Here is a 24,631-nt window from a genome sequence, read left to right on the forward strand (position 1 = left end):
GACGGAAAACTTTACACCACACCAGAATGCAGCCATTCTCCTGAAACTACCTCCCTCAAAACAGAAAGGAAAAGAGAATCAGAAAGAAAAGGAGAACAAAAAGAGATTTTTTTTTTTCATCTCCTTGAATTCTGTTGGGAAGTTCATGTCAGTTCCCAGTAGACACATAAGCAGTTTCAACAGTGTCACTGTTCTAGGATTTCTTGTGGAGGCTGCTTATTAGCAAAATTTCATTTCTGCCCAGATGACTGCTGTGCCATCCGGACATTTTCAGAAGGGAAGTTCGGGGAAGGGGGGGAGGGTGCAATTGTGGAGGAGAGGAAGAAGAGAGGACAAAGGAACATTCCTGATGAACCGGAATGCTCTAGACACGGCCATGAAAAAGCCAGCCCCCGCCCACCACCCTACTATTGCTTGTTGAGGGCTTGGTGATGCAGTGTGTTTAATCTACTTACTCTTTCTGCTCGGGAGGCTGAGGTTCCTACATTTCCAGCTCATGCTGGACTGTACCGTAAGCAACAAGTGAAATGAGTTCAGTGATCTCATTCTAGTCCTTCGACTCCTGTCCACATCGCTAAGCGACTGCACAGCTTGGCACAGGCCAGGATGAGTCAGCAGTCTCTGGTCATGAGAGGCCAGGCCTGGAATAGCAGGGGTGGGGGGGTGGTGTTAGGTCAGGAGCAAAATGAAGCAGAAAGGCAGTTTAGATGGCAGGGCTCAGCTCTGCAATTCACAGAGATACTGCAGGTCAAAATGAAAGGGCCTCATCAGCTCTGGGGTGAGGACTGAAGGACTGCAGAAAAAGGAGCAGCAAGGGAAAAACTCGGAACAGCTGCCTCCCAAACACAGCAAGAACAAATTAGAGTGCCGCAGACAGGAAAAGAGGGCATCGGTACAGCCCTGGAGGAGAAAAGATGCTCATTAAGATCTCCGTAATACCTTTTTTTCCATGTGCTCCTAAACTTGATTGAAGAAAAAGTGGTTACCTATACACTATCCTGTGGTATTTTGGTATTGCTCCCCCTATTTGATAAGTAGCAAAACAAACAAATAAAAGAAAAGCACTACAGTAAAATCACAACAGGAAGCCTCATGTTCCATAAAATAATGTAATAAGTAAAAGCCTAATATCTCAAAGATGTGCATTTGGGTCAATGATAGCCTCACAAAATCTGGTCACAAAATGGTTAAAGAGAAGCACTCAAATTATGCTTGGGTGGCAGTAGAGAAGAGCTAAGAGAAAGGAGAGAAGTAAGTTCAGTGTTGAAATACAAAGGGAATATGAGATGGTGTCTATATTTCTATTCCATGGGGTCAGCATGGACTTCCATCAGCAAGTGACACTTCTTGTCAATAGGACTTTCCAAAGCTTCTTCCTGTGCAGTAGTACTGTTATACAGCAAGAGGAGAAGGAAAATAAAACAGCCAGAGGAAAAAAACAGGTTCAACATAAAAAATAAATCAATTAACAGACATTTTTTTGGAAGAGGCTAATAGCCTGAATGAGTCAATGGATAAAGAAAAGACTTAGTGCAGGAAACAAACTTAGAGGAAGCATTTCTAGATAAGGAAACTGAGGTGGGGACAGAATGGTCAGCAAATAGTGATGATGGCCCCCAAGCAAGGGAGAAAGGAACTTGAAAAGTCAGATGGGGTACAGCAAGAATTGCAGGAAAAAGAGAACACCATCAACAGGGCTAGGAAACACTTGTAAAAGATTTCTTTACAGAGCTTTAGACAGAGCCAATAAAGACCCACTATATATTCCTAACTGTTATTGTCTAAAGACGAACAGTTGTGTAAGATGTGTAAAAAAATGTAGAATAATTTTTTAGTTTTCATTCCAGAGATCACTAAATCATCTCACCACATCTTTGATAAATGCTTAACCTTAAGAAAAATGAACTTTCTAGCCTCAGTTTTCTTTTCTTTGAAATGGAATATTATCACCTTGAATTATTATAAAGATGGAATCAATGTTTGCTGATCCTTATCATGGTAGTATTTATCACAGGTTGGATACTCAATGGAATGTTAATTGTTTGTATCTTATTAACCTGTCATCTTCATAAGTACGCAGTGAAAGAATCATTTCCAGTGTTGTTGCAATGGATTCAGAGGATCCAATAGGAAGACCTTAAATCTAGTAAATTCCTCAGAGAATGCTGCTTCAAAAAGCTTGTTTCTATCTGGAGGTTTGAAACATTATGTATGAACACAGAAGATGTTAAAAACCTATTACGTTAAAATCTTGATTTGGGGTATCTATATTGTCCAAGCAGCTTGGAACTTAATAACACTAAGTAACTAGAAACCTGAAAAAGAAAAGAGGGATTTTTAGAAGCATCTCCAGAAGCAACAGCATAAAAGTGCTATTGGCCTTGACTGCACGATGAGGGTTTTTGACCAAAGGGGAAAACTTAGTCCAGTTGATCATCCCAGCCTAATTGATTAATTGTGGGTCTGACCATCTGGCTGATGAATGCTGACACCCAGCAGTGATTACTGTGTAACACAAGTCCGGGTGTGCTCTGCCTGCTGCCTCCCACAATAATGGGGACGCTGAACTTCAGGTTAGCTTATTCAGGCCTCTTGGCTCAGTCTCTTCATGGAACAGTGGTTGTGGCAGGGAATATTTTACTAGACCTGGTCAAGCATTATCTTCTCTTATTTCAGTTACCCACTCCTTTCCAACTCCACGCCTACCTGCTCCTGAGCCCTCTTCTTGTATATAATCACTTCCCATACAAAGCACTCCATCTGTAGTTTTCATCATACTGTCTGACTCTCTCATTTCCGGTTGCTCTATTCTGAAACATATTCAACTTGTCTGAAAGACCCATACTGCTATTTCACAGGGTATCCTACGGAAACATTTTTATTGTCTCTCCTTTGTTACTGGGTTATTTCAAAGTATCCTGTGCTTTCAAATAAAATTATTTCACCTAACTCATGAGCCTTATTATAAGGCCCACATACGGCTTAAGTTCTCTAGGAGGTTAACAGAATACAAGGGTTAATAGAATATAATTCTTGCATCTTAAATCTACATCTGATCCTTAGTTAGGGTGTCCCTGGGAGAAGATTCTCTCTACAAGGACTCTGGAGCACATTTAAGTGCTAGGAAAAAGAGTCAGGCCCATGTAAATAACAGGAATCAATGGCAATGCCACACACGAACTAATCAAGACAAATTGTACATGGGAGAATTCTCAAAGTAAATCAAATCCGAATGTGTAAATATAAACCCTGGGGAATAACAACCAAATTATTTTATTTTATTTTTTTTGTAGAAAGGGATGGAGGAGTAAAGTGATATAAAATATCTTTAGAAAAGTTGGCCAAAGAATCACAGTGAAAGAGAATCATTCATTTCCCCTCTCTTTTTCCATCTCAGAACTCAGTTTTCTTGCTTCTTACAGATGCTGAACTCTTCTATGTTCCAGGCTGGGCTAGTGTTAATTTTCAGTAGAGAATGGCAGTAGCACGCTGAACTGCAGAGTTCCAGACTGGGGTTGGGAAATGTTTTTGGCCTGACTGCCAGTAAACAGCTATGTGTCCAGGGCAAGTCAAGTCCCTGGACTCCCCGTGTCTCAGTGTCTTCATTGAAAAATGACAGGGTTGGACTGCATGAACTCCACAGTCTCTGCCAACATGAAGATTCTATGGTTCTATAGCTCATTTCCTTTTTCTCTCTGGCACCAACTGCTCAGCAACTCTGCTTCTAGTCATTTCTCTGCTCTCAGCTACTGATGGAAAAATATCGCCTCCATTCACTACCCAGGATTTGGTATTTGTAACCTTTCTCTTTCTCTCTCTCTCTCTCTCTTTTTTTTAAATGCTAGATATTTTGAGTCATAAACATGAACATATCCAGATAGATGCTTTAAATTTGAAAGCATTTAAGGAGAATAGCTTTCCCATGTAGAAACATTTAGTGCAGCTCGGCATGGAGGAAGCCAGGCATCCAAAAGTGGAGCAAAGGGGCCAATTCACAAATGAGAGGAAGCCTTTCATAATAAGAGTCTCCAGACTCTTCGATTTAGATAAAGCTATCAAATTCTAGCTACTTTTCCAATCAATCGCAGACACCCTCACAGACACTTAGGACTACAAATTTGAGGACCAGCACTGGCAGTGATGCAGTTCTTATTTCACCTCCACCATGTATTGCCAAGTAGGATTTAGGATGGCATAGTAATAAGAGCCAAGAGGACAATCTGTCATTTATTTTCCTCCAAACTTTTCAAAATTTCCCATTTGGGCTCTGTTTCCCAGTTTTAATTTGGTAACTGCCATTTTTCAGCATTTCTTTTAACAGGTTACTAATAATTTCTGATACAGGATCTCATATTTCATTTTGTGCTGCTAGAACTGCTGTTAATATTTCATCTGCCTTCAATTCAGCTCTGAATCAAGGCTGCTGGGGTTTTGATACACAGTTAACACTTTGGGTCTGGGGATTTGATCATCAGTGTTCACCCAGCTTGTCCATATATTTTTAGGTAAGAGTAATAGATTGTCTCAGAAATATCTCAAAGTGTGCTATACATTTTAAGGATATGTTAGAGTATCTCTTTCTGGATCTTTGATGAAAATAACACAAGCAAGTCTTCTGTGGTATCCCAGTTAGCTCACTATTTATTTCAATATTATTGTTCTGATAGCAGAGGGAAATGGTTCAGAGTCAGGCCTCACAGTCAGACCTAAGCTCAAAACCTGGCCCCGAGATATACTACACAAAGCGTGTTAGGTCAGTTCTTTAACCTTCCAGAACCTCTATTTCTCTATTTGTAAAATAAGGATAATAACAGTGTGTGTGTGTGTGTGTGTGTGTGTGTTAGTTGCTCAGTCACGTCCTGCTCTTTGCAACCCCGTGGACTGTAGCCCTCCAGGCTCCTCTGTCTCTGGAATTCTCCAGGCAAGAATACTGGAGTGGGTTGCCATTCCCTTCTCCAGGGGACCTTCCCGAACCAGGGATAGAACTCGCATTGCCTGTACTGCAGGCAGATTTTTACCCTCTGAGCCACCAGGGAAGCCCCATCTACCCCTGTTGCTATGAATTCTCAAAAAACCATGAGAATCATTATTTCCCTAGCATTAATAGTCTAAATATTCACATTATAGTGTTATTATTTTGCAACATCTTTTCAAGGCCAACAAATAACTTTTGAGTCCAGGCTTTTGTTGACTGCCTTTTTACAGTTTACATTTTACAAAACTTTCAGTGAGATCAAGTAAAATATTATAAAATCAGATCCTTAAAACCATATGTACAGTTAAAAATAGTACACAGCATCATATTCTTAAGTCACTTTTCAATCTAGCATCAAATTCTCAAAACTCTTTGTTCCTCTAAAAGTGAGGCCGGGATAAGGCCCATCATACTAATGTTAATCCATTCCATAAAAAGATGATTTACTGCTACCTACTCCCAAACAATACAGATTATTTCAATCTTTTTTAGTCATGGAGCAGTTGTGGTCCATCAGGAGACAGAAACCACACAGTAATTTGAATAGGAGAAGTTTAAGATAAAGAATTACTAACTGTAAGAGGGGTTTGGAGTAATAGGGAGTAACTAATGATAAGACAACTGTAAATTATATAAGATGGGCTCAATAAAGGACAGAAATGGTATGGACCTAACAGAAGCAGAAGATATTAAGAAGAGGTGACAAGAATACACAGAAGAACTACACAAAAAATATCTTCACGACCCAGATAATCACGATAGTGTGATGCCTCACCTAGAGCCAGACACCCTGGAATGTGAAGTCAAGTGGGTCTTAGGAAGCATCACTATGAACAAAGCTAGTGGAGGTGATGGAATTCCAGTTGAGTTAAAAAATCCTAAAAGAGGACGCTGTGAAAGTGCTGCACTCAATATGCCAGCAAATTTGGAAAACTCAGCAGTGGCCACAGGACTGGAAAAGCTCAGTTTTCATTCCAATGCCAAAGAAAGGCAATTCCAAAGAATGCTCAAAGTACTACACAATTGCACTCATCTCACATGCTAGTAAAGTAATGCTCAAAATTCTCCAAGCAAGGCTTCAGCAGTACGTGAACCATGAATTTCCAGATGTTCAAGCTGGTTTTAGAAAAGGCAGAGGAACCAGAGATTAATTGCCAACATTCACTGGATCATCAAAAAAGCAAGAGAGTTCCAGTATAACATCTATTTCTGCTATATTGACTATGCCAAAGCCTTTGACTGTGTGGATCACAATAAACTGTGGAAAATTCTGAAAGAAATGGGAATACCAGACCACCTGACTTGCCTCTTGAAAAACCTGTATGCAGGTCAGGAAGCAACAGTTAGATCTGGGTTCTAACCAGCAACAGACTGGTTCCAAATAGGAAAAGGAGTATGTCAAGGCTGTATATTGTCACCCTGCTTATTTAACTTATATGCAGAGTACATCATGAGAAATGCTGGGCTGGATGAAGCACAAGCTGGAATCAAGGTTGCCAGGAGAAATATCAATAACCTCAGATATGCAAATGACACCACCCTTATGGGAGAAAGTGAAGAAGAACTAAAGAGCCTCTTGATGAAAGTGAAAGAGAGTGAAAACGTTGGCTTAAAGCTTAACATTCAGAAAACTAAAATCATGGCATCCGGTCCCATCAATTCATGGCAAATAGATGGGGAAACAGTGGAAACAGTGGCTGACTTTATTTTTCTGGGCTCCAAAATCACTGCAGATGGTGACTGCAGCCATGAAATTAAAAGATGCTTACTCCTTGGAAGGAAAGTTATGACCAACCTAGACAGCATATTAAAAAGCAGAGACATTACTTTGTCAACAAAGGTCCATCTAGTCAAGGCTATGGTTTTTCCAGTTGTCATGTATGGATGCGAGTGTTGGACTATAAAGAAAGCTGAGTGCAGAAGAATTGATGGTTTAAACTTTGGTGTTTGAGAAGACTCTTGAGAGTCCCTCAGACTGCAAGGAGATCCAACCAGTTCATCGTAAAGGAAATCAGCCCTGGGTGTTCACTGGAAGGACTGATGTCGAAGCTGAAATTCCAATATTTTGGCCACCTGATGCAAAGAGATGACTCATTTGAAAAGAATTTGATGTTGGGAAAGATTGAAGGCAGGAGGAGAAGGGGATGACAGAGGACGAGATGGTTAGATGGCATCACCTGAGCGACTGAAATGAACTGAACTGAACTGAAATTATATAAGAAAAAGCAAATATAAGGAGGAGCCACAACTTCTAAGGCTGATAGAGAGTGCCCGAGGAAGAGTCCCTTACACCTCTGGACCAGGATCCAGTCTTTACTGGACAAAGTGAAAATGTTACTCAGTCGTGTCTGATTCTTTGCAATCTCATGGACTATAGCCTGCCAGACTCCTCTGTCCATGGAATTCTCCAGGAAAGAAAACTGGAGTAGGTAACTATTCTCTTCTCCAATGGATCTTCCTGACCCAGGGATCAAACCTGGGTCTCCTGCATTGCAGGCAGATTCTTTACTGACTGAACCACCAGGGAAGCCCCTTGTTGGACAAGGCACAGCCAATGAATGAATGGCAGGGAACCTGCTGGAGAAGTGTGTCAGAAAAACTGGCTGGAAATCTATATTCCAGGATGTCTGGGAAACAGTTCACAGGAAGGCACACTGTTTCATCCGAGGCACACTGCCATGTGAACCACCACCCAATGTACGCACGTATGTGTGTGTGCATGTGTGGGGGGTAATGGAGGTAGCTGCTGGACACTGGAGAAACTACCTGAACTTCAGCTGCTGGGCAACAGGGCAGAAGTGTGTGCTGCAGGAGGCAGGCCTTAGAGAACCACGCACAGTGCAGGAGCTTGCCAGAAGTGCACCGGCCACCCGGAAGGAAATCCTCTTCCTCCTGTAACGTCTCTCTGAATCCTCACTGGCAAAGCACACACAGTTAGGAAAGGGAAATATTTATTTATTTTATTTTATTTTTTTTTAAATTTTTTTATTAGTTGGAGGCTAATTACTTCACTGGAAAGGGAAATATTTAAAGGAGCCATATACATTTTTGTTGAGCAGGCAAGGAAGGGTGAATTTGGATCTGAGCGGCAGCACATGGATAACAGGCAGAGTTATTAGATTATACACTTTATGAAATAACTCACTTTGGAGATTATAATCCAGTGTTCTCTTACTATACTACTAACTAGACTTGTTTACCTTTGCTAATACACTGACTCTGTATAATTAAATATGTATTGTCAGAATTAAGGACAATAATATTCTATTAAATAAAAGTGGCACTACTAGTATTTGCATAATGATTGCCCCCCACCCAAATGCTGCCCATGAGTGCTCAGTCTCTTCAGTCATGTGGGCTGTTTGTGACCCCATGGACTATAGCCCACCAGGCTCCTCTGTCCATGGGATTTTCCCTGCATGACTATTGGAGTGGATTGCCATGCCCTCCTCCAGGCGATCTGCCTGACTCAGGGATTGAACTCACATCTCCTGTGTCTCTTGGACTGCAGGAAGATTCTTAACTGCTAAACCACGGGGTAAGCCCCCAATGCTGCCCATATATGTTTTAATTGTTTACAGTTAACAAATTAGGAAAAATGTAAAGAAATACTAAACCATTGACCTAGATTTATGCATTGGTGATCTCAGTTGAGAATTTCAACTAAGTGGGTAAATCAGGAGAGTCATTATGAACAATCCACAGCTTCAAGTGTGGTAAAAATGAGCTCACCTATTATCTTTCCTTTCTCTCTCCTTTTCTTTTTATTGACTCTAGAACCCATATTTGCTGTTCTATGATTCATTTTGAGGGAGGCTGTTAACTATGGGTTGCTGTATTTTATAGAAATGCATCACATATTTAGTGTGAAATTTCCCCTATGAGTCTTGTCCTATATTGTTCTACCTTCAATATTAAATAGAAAAGCTTAAGTAAATGACCAATAGGAAGCATTCCTTAAGGTATACAGTGATCACTGACAGAACTGATTTTACATATGGATGCGGGGGTATACTTAAATATCTCAGCTGTTTTCACCTAATTCTTTTCTTCATTTTAGAAGAGGGCAGAACTGTTTATTCTATAACTACAGGTAGGGTTTAAAAACACAACCCTTGACATTAGAAAGGGTTGTGTGGTGATAGGAGGCTGAGAGCACAGAAAGCAACCGGGTGAGGAGTGGGTGCTATGGAGAGGAGACTGGCTCGAGACTAAGGCCACAAAGCACCTGTCTCACCCATTTGTCTATTTTCACTGACGCCTGATCATATTAGTACTATCTGCTCTCACTATTATGGGAAGGATCTACTGGCTTACTTCAGTCGTGTTTTCTGAAAACCAGTGGTATTATCAAGCAAAGCCAGCCCTGTTGGGCTGTCTCACGATCATACTGTAGGTATTGCTTTAGGATTTTAGACAAGTGATTGTCTTTAGGATTTTCTTCTGTTTGTCTTGTGTGTGAAGACTGAGGATAAACCTAATGACCTCACATACATTTGATCCCCATCTCCCCAGCAAACAGATATGCACACCTCTCCCCAGCAATTGTTGAGTCCAAAAGGAAATGATGACAAAGGAGAATCATAAGTCCATGTGAATCAGGCAGGCAAGTCCATTTTATTTTAGTGTGCCCTTCTGTTCAGCTGGCTGTTCTGCTCTGACCCACTATATTTACTCTGTCGGCTGCTCTTACTAGCAACATGCCTTTTTAATCAGCCTTCCTGGGGTCTGCATTTGATTACAGCATTTGTGTTCTATTTTGATTCTTTTGTACTGTGCCCTGTGGTGTTAGCTTGAAAGGTGTTATTTATAAAATGAAATTCTATTGTATTGCCACTTGGATTCAAAGAGGACATATAATATTAATGCAGAATGTATTTAATAATATCTTGAATCTATTAAATCAATTTCTTCATGAGAACACAAAATAGGAGGGATGCAAGTGGGTTGGTAACCCAGGTAATAAGTCTTAAGAATTACCTGACTCTCCTTCACAGGCATTCATAAAAAGCTGGCATGAGAATCTTTCTCTTAATGTCACAGTTTCCAAAAGGAGGAGACTACCTTTCCTCAGCCAGACCAGTGAAGTGTGCACCTGTTTAAACATTCAATCGCGAAGACCAAACATTTTCCTAGGCCTTGGATGCAAATTTTTGACTAAGGAAACCATGAGATGAAACACGGATATGACTTTTTTACTACCTAGGAAGATTTAGGTAAAGAAGGAAATATAATCACCTGTTTCCAAGGAGCTGCTGGCAGAATTTGTAAAAAAGAAGAAAATTCATTATGTTCTTAACTTTCCTCAAAAGCAGGTTAGGAAAATTCTAGTGATACTAAGGATTGAGACAGAGTTTCTAGGGAGGCATGTTTAGAATGACACAGGTTTCTTTTTGGCTGCTGGGCCTACAGACAAATGTCTATGAATCAGATTGAAAGAGTCCTCAACTTTTCTTCATTTCTAATTTTAATGAAAACTGAAGACTGGAACATTATATCACTATATCACAGCTTGCATGTCACATCTGTTGTTGTATACATTCCACTCTCCCACTACACCCCCTTTTTTTCCCTGGTGATACATCTGAAATCATCAGTTACTAAACTGCTGTTTAGATAAAGAATAAGGAAGGATCAGGTGTGGAAGACAGGTTAGCAATCAGACTCTGCAGAATCTGCTAAAAGAAACTATCACTCACAAGGGAAGCTGGTTATCTAGTCCTGGGGTGAGGGTTCCTAGATTTTTTGCCTGCTCATTTGCTTATTGTATATCTCCAGGAATATCTAGGGTCCAGTTTTCTAATCACTAAAATATGGATAACTATATTTACCTCTTTCTATTTTCATTGGACTTCTTTAGGGATGGATGTGATAATGGTCAGGAAGGCTCCAAATTCTCTGCAATGAGGGTAGGATACAATTGCACAACATAATTAAAATTAGTTAAAACCCCTTTTAAGTTTCTCCAAATTCAGATATGAGAAACATTAACAAATGAATGAATTTCCTCCCCTTTGGGAATAAATCATATGCCTCCATTCATAAATGACATCCCAAACATGAGGAGCTATGACATGTTGGGAAATATACACCTCCTGAATGAAACCAATTGCAAACTCCTTGCATGAAAAAATCATGTTATTTATCTCTGTATCCATCTGGGCTCTACCATGTTGATTTGCATTATATAAGTATTTCATTAATGTTTGTTGAATTGAATTGAAAATGAAATCATACAATTTCAGAGCCAAAAATAGCTAGAGATCATGTAAGTCCATTTGCCTCATTTTGATGAGAAAACTGATGCTCAGATAAACTAAGTGACTTATTCAAGTGCAATATTAATAATGTTAAGTCTTAGGAATAGTTAAAGATCTATCAGTGGAAATATATAACTCAATCAATTAATTTTTTTTTGTCAAAATAAAAAGTACTCTTCAGCTTAAATAGCCTGAAGTATTATAATCTAGGGCTTCTCAGGTGGTGCTAGCGGTAAAGAACCCAGCTGCCAATGCAGGAAATGTTAGGAGACCTGGATTTGATCCCTGGGTCAGGAAGATCCTCTGGAGGAGGGCATGGCAACCCACTCCAGCATTCTTGCCTGGAGAATCCCATGGACAGAGGAACCTGGTGGGCTACAGTCCATGGGGTTGCAAAGAGTCTGACACGACTGAAGTGACTTAGCACACACACACACATTCTAATCTAACCAAGGAGGCTGAAGCCTAAAGCAATAAGTAAACTTCACCAAATGACCATAGACCATAAGCATGTTAGAAATGCCATTACTACGTTTACACATTTTAATACTATGCCTATCCCTACTCCACTGGCACATTTTTTGTGTAAAGTTAAGGTCTTGAAAACAAAAAGGAGTTGCAAATCATTGAAATTATGTGGGATTTATGGATGTGCAATTCAAAAATGAAATTACTTTCAGTTATTATTTCAGTTTACTACTTAGCAATATTGTAGATGGTAAGCCAAATTTAAATTCTAGGGTTCAGGAAACAAAAGTAGGACAAGACAGTTTATCCTTGGTTAAACAGAAAGTGAGCAAGACTATGAGAAAGATAATTTCCCTTTAGTGGAAGTTACTCATGTGGTATTTGCAGAAACAAGTCTGTCTGACTCTTGCCTGAGTTGTCTGGTTGAATTTGTACCATAACAATAAAAGCCAGTCAAATTATCCTTTTGACCAACTTAATTGTTTTGAACAGTATTAAATTTCTTTTTCTTCACTTAAAACAATCAAGAGATTTAAATTCTTGGTTAGAATATTAACAATTTGTAGTCAGGTATTTTAATAATCTCCTAAAGACTGCAGCAGAGACACTGACATAGAACAGAAATTGGAGAAAAGTAAAATGTCGATTTTACAGAAAAATAAAGTAAGAATCTAGGAATTTCCCATGAACCACTTCACATTTTTCCAGAGCTCCTTTCACAGTAGAAATCTCTGACGGTTACAGAGAACAGAACTTGAAGACAAGGGGGACAAGTGGCAGCAACAGACCTGATCTTTCCAATACCTGGAGGGTCTGTTGGAGGCTAATATTTGTATATTACCAAAACTTTACTCTGGAAATATAATCAGGTTTTTACAGATTAAGTTCAAATTACTAACTTGATATTTCAGCCTCCATTTCTTGCTCTGCTTCCTTAGATGTCCCAGGTTCCAGTACTACCCAGCAAGTATTCCAGAGTGTAGCCAGACTATATTAGTATTTCCCTTTTCTTGGCATTGCCAAGGGAGTCCTAAATTTTAATTTTCTATTCTATTATCTCCATGATTTATTAAATCATGTCTGGACTTCTGGGTTGGAATATTATGCATTCATTTACTATGATTCAATAAGCATCTATTATGTGTGAGACACTAGGAAAATAAATAGGAATAAGCCTTACTTCCTGCCTTCAAAGAAATTAAGGAATTCACAATGCAGTGTCTACTTCCTATAAATAGCACACGTTCCTTTCTTAAAGCTTTTGTTCTTCTCTTAGTTGGAGTGTCCTAATTCTTTCATCAATCTAATTGCTTTAATTACCTCATAGCCTAGGTTATGTTCTATCATATCTATAAATTGTTTCCTAGTTTTTGTGGTTCACATTAATTCTCTTTCTTCTTTTTTAGACTAGTACAGCTGGAACAGACACTATTGCCTACTCAATATCCATTCCCCAATTTCTTCCTACCTACAGACTCCTATTTTGTTCAGAGTGGCAATGTGCTCAGTCCTGAATGATGAGTTATGATATTTCTAAGCCAATTATGACAAATCTGTTCCCTGATTTCCTTGCCTCCCTAGCAACCAAGGGGGGCCTTGGGACCCAGTTCTAGTCAATAAGATCTATGTGGCAATTTGCTTGAGAAGCTGGTTTCTGAGAAAGTTTTTTCTCTTCTGATCAAGGTAAAAAGCAATCCTTCTGCTTACCTCTTCTTCCTTTGAATATGGACATTACACTTCCAGCTGCAGCAGCTATTTTGTGACCATAAAGCAACAAACATGAAATAAGAAATAAAAAAAGCAAAGAGAAACTCAGAGATGTTGGCCCTCACTTTATCACATACCAGCAGCTCTTTACCTCTGGACTTGTTATGTGAGAAGCACAAACCTCTATTTGTTTAAGACACTCAGGTCATAACTTTTGCTACAGAACACATTTCTAACCAAGAAATAACTTTCATAAGTTGAATTATCCAAACTGTTCTTCCTAACTAGATGGTAAACATCAGTCACATTCTTGGTATGTAATAAATATTCATTGGCTTCATATCTTGATTATATAGAGTAGACATTCAATAAATGTAATGAAATGCTCACCCTGAAAGCAAAGGGGAAATCTGTATTGAGAAAGGAGGATTAAACCAGGTCAAAACAGAAAAAACTGAGTCTAAAATAAGAAGTCCTATGTGGAGAATTTGTTACAACCTAGTTCAGTTAGTAATAAAATAAAAACAAACTTGTAAAAGTTTTCTTAAAATAGTTGAAATATATTTTAAGAAAGAAAGAAGACATTAGACTAAGTCCCAAAGGCATGGATATTTTAAAGAAGAGATGATACAAATAAGATTTCTATTAAATATAGAGAAGACAATGCAGTGCAGTTCTTCTTCTGTTAAAACTAAGTGAGGGGCCGGCACTCGTTAAATAGCACTAACAAGACATTTTCTCTGTCCCTCAGGTAGCATGGTTGCGACTCATGCAAATGCTCCAGACTCCTTAGCATGCTAACTAGTTTCCAAAATCTTTCACCTGACATTTGAACCCGTGAATGAGGAAACTATTAGAACATTTGCTTTGGGAGAAAAGGCTACATAAGTTAGGACAGAAACTATTTTCAAGTATTCCAAATATTACAAATAATGGGGAACTGTTGAAGAGAGAAATAAGTAGCTTCGGGTCGTTTTAGGTTAGTTACCTTAAATATAAGGTGTGATTTAATCAGAAGCCAGAGTAATCATGGCAGGAGGTGGGGAAAAAGACCCAGAACAGCCTGGAGTTTGGGAGGACTTTGGTGTCAGCTTTCAGTTCAAGCTAAAACTGCGCTAAAACTGCAGGATTCTGTCAGAAGCTCCACAAACAAAGGGCTGCATTATGTAATGCATCTTGTATTCCTTTGTGAACTAGTCCACAACAAAGTTTTATTAGTTCCCCGCCCCCCCCCAGACATTTTACCACTTTCAGGCTGCAACTTTTTGCCCAAAAGGAAAACTTTCTACCTCAAATTAAAAGTTTAAATTGTAAGAAAACTGACATTTTCCCATGAACTTAATCAAGTCAATCTGAACTTCATACAGACCAGGAAAATACCTCTTAGGCAAGGTATTGTTTTGCTTAGTTGCTCAGTCATATCCAGCTCTTTGGGACCCCATGGACTGTAGCCTGCCAGGCTCCTGTCCATGGCAATTCTCCAAGAAAGAATATTGGAGTGGGTTGCCATGCCCTCCTCCAGGGAATCTTCCCAACCCAGGGATCGAACCCAGGTCTCCCACATTGCAGACAGATTCTTTACCATCTGAGCCACCAGGGAAGCCCTGGTGGACCAATGTAATTTCATTTGAAGAATTTCCAAATAACTCAGCAATAATTAGAAATAGTTATCAAATTCTCTCTTGAGTTATCAAACTCTTTCATTTTCTGATTGTTATTCTGTTAAGCGCACCAGTTCTCTGAGGGTCACTGTTCAGTACAGCAATTTACTGGCAAAATGGGAAGACCACATGTTACATGAATGGTATGTAGCAGTACATTCTCTAAATAGTATCTTTTCTTCAAAATAAAATTCATTTTTGTGCTGGTCATGAAGATATTTTAAGATTAAATACAGTCCTACATTATCAAATTTAATTTTTGTATATAAAAATCCTTTGTTTAGCAGTTTAATTACTTTATCAATTACTAACGTAGTAGTATATAAAGGAGATCAAACCAAGCAAAGAAGAGAGTGACAGTGGATGAGATGGTTAGATAGCATCATTGACTTAATGGAGATGAATTTGAGCAAACTCCAGGAGATAGTGGAGGACAGAGGAGCCTGGCATGGTCCATGGGGTGGCAAAGAGTCAGACATGACTTAGAGACTGGAAAATGTAGTATTATATAATATTATTTTGATCAACTGTAAAAATTTATCTATTGGATAGATTTTTCCCTCTTGACATTTCAAATGTTTGCTTAATGCCTGTTAGTTAGACCTCTCTGAAAATGACTAAGTTTTACTGGAGAATACTTTATGAGAACTGGGTATCAGGGCAACTTACTGGTAAGGTATATGTATATAGATTTTCATTCTTCTGGGCTTTGTTCATTCAAATGCATCACTCTGGAACCAAGAATTATGTCCTATAAGTTGAGTAATCATCTCTCTCCATTTACTCAGGATAGTTTCAGTGGAACAGTGGCCACATTCACTCTCAAAAGTGCCCTCATTTGGATGATAAATTATGGGGTTATCCTACACATAAGCTTTAAAACAGTTACTTATAACATCATTTATAGTCATAATCATTGTCTTTAGGGAAAATTAAAATAGTCACTATTGGTCCACTTCTATAACGTGAAAGAGTTAAACTTTTAAAATAAAACTTGATTACTTTAATCCCAATGCTTCAACCAGAGAGATTTTATGATATGTAAGTTTAAGATAAGAATAATTTTGGAAAGTCATATTTCTATGAATTATTTACCATGACTAATTTTAGGCAGTACTAGGGTGGCTTAGCCCTATTTCATGCAAGAAGGTATATCTGCCCCTAAAATTTGTTCTAATGAAAAAAGCACAAGATCTGAAACAAAATTCTTTAACTCTAGGATTTGAATCCTAATTCAACTATTTGCTCAGTTGTCAAATTCAAATGATCTCTGTGAGCATCATCATTATTAATCCCTTCTAAGTCACCTTTAAGGGCATTTTAAAAATCAGAAGTGAAAGAGCTATATATTCTATAAAAACCTGGCATGATTTCAAAGTAGTTATTATTCTTTTTATAATAAAGACAGTTTTTGGATGGACTTCAGAAAAATTGTCCACAACAACGAAGATTGAGTCACACGTGTGGCAACAGGAGTCTTTCTCTAGAATCTCCTTCTTTTATGGCTTCATCACATTTCTGGGTAATACCTGTGTGTGGGCTTTGATGGCCCACAAAGATCTAAGGGGGAAAGACGATGGACCCTGTGCACAGAGGCCAGAGGATGAAAGTCTGAAATTTCAAGTATACAACTCTGACCAAATGTTTTGTTAGTGGTTTCAGGAGTTTCTGATACAGATAAGTGAAAGTGAAAGTTGCTTAGTCATGTCCAACTCTTTGTGACCCCATGGATCCATGGAATTCTCTATGCCAGAATGCTGGAGTGGGTAGCCTTTCCCTTCTCCAGGGGATCTTCCCAACCTAGGGATCGAACCCAGGTCTCCTGCGTTGCAGGCGGATTCTTTACCAGCTGAGCAACAAGAGAAGCCACCTGATACAGATAATCTTTCTTCAAAATGGGAGCTAGAGGAGCTAGAGTAGGAATTAGTTTGTGGAGCAGAACAATTTTCTCTTTGCTCTTCACATTTTAAAGAGATTCCTGGATCCCTACTGATATGTTCTTCTTTCTTCTTGTGGATGAGTCCCCTCTTTCTTTTCTGAAATATTAAATTCTTTGGCCCAGAAAAAATTCTAAGTGTTCAAAGTTAATTCTCTTGATCTATTAGACATTAAAATTATATGGGAAGTTTTTTTTTTTTTAGTTTTTCCTCTATATTTATGTAATCAAATGATTTTACTTTTAAAAGGTCTCTAACCTTTCCCCCAATTAAAAAATAAGCATTTATTTCTTTTAGTAATTATAGGAAAGTTCTTACAAATTCTTCTTTATTTAAATAATTAAATAGATAAATACACTAAGTGGAGAGTTAATCCTTTAATGTATGGCATTTTTGTGTGTTTAAATGGACTACTGTGAAATTTAGGGCTTTAGTACCTAATTGGAGGCCCAAGAACCTTCAGGTTTATACAAAGCTCTATCAAGCAACTTTCTAGTAATTCTGTTTTAAATATGAACTATTTGCAAAGGTTACTGGTAGGATAAATAGAGGTGTGAATGGTAAGAGCTTGCAGATGGAAGAGGAATGTCAAGGCTGTACTTTGTACCCCTGAGCTGGCAAAGAGCACTGGAAATCTTCTCCCCATCCCTTAGAGAAAAAAGTCTCTCTTACACATTCCATCTATCAGAAGTTCATTTGTGTTTAACAAATCCCTCTTTTAAAATGCAAATCTGCCTTGTGAAGCTGTAAACCTCACTCACACCTTATTGTTAGTTACTTTCATGTTCTAGAATCTGATCAACACTTAACTGATATTGGCAATCTAGGAATGAACAAATAGTTCAGGGTGGGAAAAGGGAAATTTGGGTAGGGTGGGGCTGGAGGTGGTAGGGTAAGGCTTTCATTTGTGGGCAACAGTGAAGTGAAAGTCGCTCAGCTGTGTCCAACTCTTTGAGACCCCTTGGACTATAGAGTTCATGGAATTCTCCAGGTCAGAATACTGGAGCCGGTAGCCTTTCCCTTCTCCAGGGGATCTTAACAAACCAGGGGTGGAACCCAGGTCTCCCACATTGCAGGCGGATTCTTTACTAGCTGAGCCACAAGGGAAGCCCAAGAATACCGGAGTGGGTAGCCTTTCCCTGCTCCAGGGGATCTTTCCCACCCAGGAATCAGACTGGGGTCTCCTATATTGCAGGCAGATTTCTTACCAGCTGAGCTACTAGGGAAGTCCTTGTGGGCAATAGGGCATACTGATATTTTGCAGTTTTGTCCAGGGGAGTGGCAGTAGCTTGGTGTACTACAAAACAAGCACTTTTCTTGATTGCCAATGCCTGACTGAGATCAGAACAGGTCTGGAAGCCTGAAAATTTTCAGGTTTCAAATATTTAGCCATAGCAAGTTAGTTGAATTTACTCTTTCCTGAAAAACTTTCTAGCTAATTCTCATTATTTCCCCAACAGCAACCTTTGATTCTAAGACCCATAGTTCAACCTCCCAGATTCAATGCTCAACTGAATTCCACCCCACCTCCACAAAAAGAATTTGAATGCGGTCCAGTCCTTTTTCATTGTCTCACTGGTCATTCACAGTTTTGGAGATTGTGGTTGGTCTATAATCCTAGAATATACTGTAAGCAGTTTCAGAAGAATATAAAATGATATATTATTTATATATCTGTTTTAGTAAGTGCCATTCAATCTGATATCAAAAGGTTGCAAAATTTGAATTAGACTTCAGTTGAATTAAACTGCAAGTCCTAGTTAGACAGAAATTCAAGGAAAAATATTTTATGACATCTTAAACCATTATTAATCACCTCTCCTTTTATATGAAAAATAAATATGCTAAAACCTTCATTGTTAAGAAAGGGGGTCATCTTTCCCGCCAAAATGGCTAATTTTAGTTTTTATGTGGTTGGATACATTTGTAAGCTATTACATGAAAACATATGGTTGGAACATGCTGATTCCTTCATGAGTATTCTTTTGAGGCTGCAAAATTTTCCTTAGTTGTTCCATGTACTAGTTTGTTGTGCTGATGGCTTCTTGTTCTAAATAATGTTCTTCCTTTTCCATACTTAATGAAATAAATTCTAATAAGGAAAAAAAGAATCCCTTTAAGGAAAATCTCTTTCTGGTAGATGTAGACTGGGAACTGACATAGGTCACAGGGGGACAGCAAACATTATGTCACACATTCTTCAAGTAATTGGTCTCTTTGAGGTTTATTCACCTGAATGTATTTTGAAAAGTAGTGAAGCAATAGTGGGAAAGGGATCATTGGTGTGGCTAATTTTCAGTTACCTGTAAAGTGCTAAACATGTTTTTCTTTTTATTTCTTACTATCTACACACTTTTTTGATCCATAAGATCAGTGAACTACAATTTTAAGCTATGTCACCAATAAGTAACAGTGAAAAATCCCAAGATATTAAAATTTCACAGAGTCTGATCTTGGACTTTGAGCATATGATTCTCAGTGGATATGTGAGTATAACAATCAACTGTTAAATTGGCATGGTTGAAGTGAAGGTCTCTCAAACAGAAGGGTGTTGAAGAAAAACTGAGATTCCCTCCAACTATTTAATCTGATTTTTTCTTACTTTATATTTTGTCCTTCAGTTCAGTTCAGTTCAGTTCAGTTCAGTTGCTCAGTTGTGTCTGACTCTTTGTGACCCCATGAACTGCAGCACGCCAGGCCTCCCTGTCCATCATCAACTCCCAGAGTCCACCCAAACCCATGTCCATTGAGTCAGTGATGCCATCCAACCATCTCATCCTCTATTGTCCCCTTCTCCTCCTGCCCTCAATCTTTCCAGGCATCAGGGTCTTTTCCAATGAGTCAGCTCTTCACATCAGGTGGCCAAAGTATTGGAGTTTCAGCTTCAAAAATCAGTCCTTTCAATGAAAACCCAGGACTGATCTCCTTTAGGATGGACTGGTTGGATCTCCTTGCAGTCCAAGGGACTCTCAAGAGTCTTCTCCAACACCACAGTTCAAAAGCATCAATTCTTCTGTGCTCAGCTTTCTTTATAGTCCAACTCTCACATCCATACATGACCACTGAAAAAACCATAGCCTTGACTGGACGGACCTTTGTTGGCAAAGTAATGTCTCTGCTTTTTAACATGCTGTCTAGGTTGATCATAACTTTCCTTCCAAGGGGTAAGCATCTTTTAATTTCATGGCTTCAATCACCATCTGCAGTGATTTTGGAGCCCCCCAAAATAAAGTCAGCCACTGTTTCCACTGTTTCCCCATCTATTTGTCATAAAGTGATGGGAATGGATGCCATGATCTTAGTTTTCTGAATGTTGAGCTTTAAGCCAACATTTTTACTTTCCTCTTTCACTTGTATCAAGAGGCTCTTTAGTTCTTCACTTTCTGCCATAAGGGTGGTGTCATCTGCATATCTGAAGTTATTGATATTTCTCTCAGCAATCTTGATTCCAGTCTGTGCTTCCTCCAGCCCTACCTTTCCTTATAATACTACTCCTTCTTCCCCTATGTGTATTTACTTCCATATCTTCTCAATTCTGCTTGATAGAGAGGCTCTACTGTTTTGACATATGAAAGATTCTCTATAAATGCTTGTTGAATGCACAAATCCACTTGAACAAACATTTTGAAAGAAAAAATAGAAAAAATTTAACCAAATTAACAAATCTACAACCTTGGGGAAAAAAATCCATGAAGAAACAAAATGATTAATAATCTTAAGTATATTAGGAAGGATGAAGCCAGAAAGTTAAAAATTAGAAACCATAGAATTAGAAAAGAAAAAAGAAATACAGTTTGACACAATTGAAAGCACATGCAGAAGGAAGCTAATATATTGATTATTAACAGAATTCAGTGGAAAGACTGAAATTAGAATGCTATTATTATTGTATCAAAGCAGAAAGCTATTTCTTTCTTTTCCAACTCTAAAGATAAAATAAAATTCTCTAATGTCACCAAGAACAGAATAGAGCAACAACATTTGGGATTTAAGAGTTATTGTACATAAAAAAGCTAGTTGTTCAAGGTAAGCCACATTGGGCTGTGAGGTTCTGGCTTCCAAGATGACCCTTGATGATCTCTGCTGGCTGGTATTCACAGCCTACAACCCCTATCAGGGTTGATTTGTGTAACCAAAACAATGTGGCAAAAGTGATTTGTATGACTCTCAATTTGAGTTAGGAAATTCATTGCTCCTTCTCTTTCTGCTCTTTGATCACTCACTGTGAAGTCAGCCTCCATGTTGTGAAGGCACTTAAGCAAATTAACAAATTGGAGGTCCAGATGGCAAGAAACTGAGACAAAGAGTCAACACTGACTTCTGAGTCATGTGAGTTAGCCACCTTGGAAGTGGATCTTTTCGCCCCAGTCAAGCTTTTGGATGACTGCAGCCTCTGCTGACATCTTGATATCAGAATCACGAAAATGAAAGATCTGAAACCAGAACCACCCTGCTAATCTGCTCCTGCGTTCCTGATCGTGAGCGATTCCTGAGAGACAACACATGTTCTGTTTTAAGTTACTATGGTCTTGAGTTTTTTTTTTTTTTTTTTTTAGCAATAGATAACTACGGTAATCTATGTGCACACCAGGAGACTCCACAGAGACTGAGCCAGACCTGCCTTTGAATGTTTGACTATTTGAGGTATAGGTCAGCAGTGGTCTGCCACAGGGGCAGGGGTTCTGGGTGCAGTAGACCTGGGTGTGGCATAAGCCCTCCTGGAGGAGGTCACCATTAAGCTCACCATGGAGCTGCCAGAACTTACATAGGACTGGGGAAACAGACTCTTGGAGGGCACAAACAAAACCTTTTGCACACCAGGACCCAGGAGAAAGGAGCAGTGTCCCCACAAGAGACTGATCCAGACTTGCCTGTGAGTGTCCAGGAGTATCTGGCAGAGGGTGGCCTGCTACAGGGTTGGGGACACTGAGTGCGGCAGTGTGTGCATGGACCTTTTGAAGGAGATCTCCATCATCTTCATTACCTCCTCCATAGTTTGGTCTCAGGTCAACAACAGGGAGGGATCACAGCCCCACCCATCAACAAAAAATTGGATTAAAGATTTACTGAGCATGGCCCCGCCCATCAGAACAAGACCCAGTTTCCTCCTGTCAATCAGTCTCTCCCATCAGGAAGCCTCCTACCTTTATCCATCAGAGGGCAGACAGAATGAAAACCACAACCAGAGAAAACTAATCAAACTGATCACATGAACCACAGTCAGTCAGTTCAATCCCTCAGTTGTGTCCGACTCTTTGCGACCCCATGAATTGCAGCATGCCAGGCCTCCCTGTCCATCACCAGCTCCCGGAGTTTACTCAAACTCATGCCCATCAAGTCAGTGATGCCATCCAGCCATCTAATCCTCTGTCATCCCCTTCTCCTCCTGCCCCCAATCCCTCCCAGCATCAGAGTCTTTTCCAATGAGTCAACTCTTCGCATGAGGTGGCCAAAGTACTGGACTTTCAGCTTCAACATCAGTCCTTCCAATGAACACCCAGGACTCATCTCATTTAGGATGGACTGGGTGGATCTCCTTGCAGTCCGAGGGACTCTCAAGAGTCTTCTCAAACACCAAAGTTCAAAACCATCAATTTTTCGGCGCTCAGCTTTCTTTACAGTCCAACTCTCATATCCATACATGACCACTGGGAAAACCATAGCCTTGACCAGACAGACCTTTGTTGGCAAAGCAATGTCTCTGCTTTTTAATATGCTATCTAGGTTGGACATAACTTTCCTTCCAAGGAGTAAGCGTCTTTTATTTTTATGGCTGCAGTCACCATCTGCAGTGATTTTGGAGCCCCCCAAAATAAAGTCTGACACTGTTTCCACTGTCTTCCCATCTACTTCCCATGAGGTGATGGGACCAGATGCCATGATCTTAGTTTTCTGAATGTTAAGCTTTAAGCCAACTTTTTCATTCTCCTCTTTCACTTTCATCAAGAGGCTTTTTAGTTCCTCTTCACTCTCTGCCATAAGCGTGGTGTCACCTGCATATCTGAGGTTATTGATATTTCTCCCGGCAATCTTGATTCCAGCTTGTGCTTCTTCCAGCCCCGTGTTTCTCATGATGTACTCTGCATATAAGTTAAATGAGCAGAGTGACAATATACAGCCTTGACGTACTCCTTTTCCTCTTTGGAACCAGTCTGTTGTTCCATGTCCAGTTCTAACTGTTGCTTCCTGACCTGCATACAGGTTTCTCAAGAGGCAGGTCAGGTGATCTGGTATGCCCATCTCTTTCAGAATTTTCCACAGTTTTTTGTGATCCACACAGTTGAAGGCTTTGGCATAGTCAATAAAGCAGAAATAGATGTTTTCCTGGAACTCTCTTGCTTTTTTGATGATCCAGTGGATATTGGCAATTTGATCTCTGGTTCCTCTGCCTTTTCTAAAACCAGCTTGAACATCTGGAAGTTCATGATTCACGTACTGCTGAAGCCTGGCTTGGAGAATTTTGAACATTACCTTACTAGGGTGTGAGATGAGTGCAATTGTGCAGTAGTTTGAGCATTCTTTTGGGTTGCCTTTCTTAGTGATTAGAATGAAAACTGAACTTTTCCAGTCCTGGGGCCACTGCTGAGTTTTCCAAATTTGCTGGCAAATTGAGTGTAGCACTTTCATAGCATCATCTTTCAGGATTTGAAATAGCTCAATTGGAATTCCATCACATCCACTAGCTTTGTTCGTAGTGATGCTTTCTAAGGCCCACTTGACTTCACATTCCAGGATGTCTGGCTCTAGGTGAGTGATCACACCACCGTGATTATCTGGGTCATGAAGATCTTACAGCCTTGTCTAATTCAGTGAAACCACAAGTCATGCCGTGTATGGCCACCTAAGATGGACGGGTCATGGTGGAGAGTTCTGACAAAACGTAGTCCACTGGAGAAGGGAATGACAAACCACTTTAGTATTCTTGCCGTGAGAATCCCATGAACAGTATAAAAAGCCAAAAAGATAGGACACTGAAAGATGAACTCCCTGGGTTGGTAGGTGCGCAATATGCTACTGGAGAACAGTGGAGAAATAACTCCAGAGAGAATGAAGATATGGAGCCAAAGCAAAAACAACACCCGGTTGTGGGTATGATTGGTGATGGAAGTAAAGTCCGATGCTGTAAAGAACAATGCTGCATAGGAACCTGGAATGTTAGGTCCACGAATCACAGTAAATTGCAAGTGGTCAAACAGGAGATGGCAAGAGTGAACACCAACATTTTAGGAATCAGTGAACTAAAATGGACTGAAATGGGTGAATTTAACTCAGATGACCATTAATCTACTACTGTGGGCAAAAATCCCTTAGAAGAAATGGAGTAGCCCTCATAGTCAACAAAAGAGTTCAAAATGCAGTACTTGGAAGCAATTGCAAAAATGACAGAATGATCTCTGTTAATTTCCAAGGCAAATCATACAACATCACAGTAATTCAAGTCTATGCCCCAACCAGTAATGCTGAAGAAGCTGAAGCTGAATGGTTCTATGAAGACCTACAAGATCTTCTAGAACTAACACCCCCAAAAGATGTCCTTTTCATTATAGGGGGCTGGAATGCAAAAGTAGGAAGTCAAGAGATACCTGGAGACCAGTGAAGTTGCTCAGTCGTGTCTGACTCTTT

The 24,631-nt window shown here is 39.5% G+C and overlaps 1 protein-coding gene across 36 annotated transcripts in view; it reads right to left on the reverse strand.

Moving 5' to 3' along the window:
* ZBTB20 (zinc finger and BTB domain containing 20) overlaps nt 1-24,631 on the reverse strand; it is an 846,256-nt gene that overhangs the window by 294,279 nt on the left and 527,346 nt on the right. For 5 of the 36 annotated variants that reach the window (XM_043474941.1, XM_043474917.1, XM_043474928.1 and 2 more), the window contains exon 1: nt 456-634. The exons of 30 other annotated variants lie outside the window; for them this stretch is intronic. The gene's annotated coding sequence lies outside the window, so the exon portion shown is untranslated. Of the gene's footprint in view, nt 1-455; nt 4,830-24,631 lie in introns of those variants that run through there. One more of the 36 variants, XM_043474949.1, reaches the window with a different exon arrangement.

The sequence above is a fragment of the Cervus canadensis genome, chromosome 7 (assembly GCF_019320065.1).
Source record: "Cervus canadensis isolate Bull #8, Minnesota chromosome 7, ASM1932006v1, whole genome shotgun sequence".
NCBI lineage: Eukaryota > Metazoa > Chordata > Mammalia > Artiodactyla > Cervidae > Cervus > Cervus canadensis.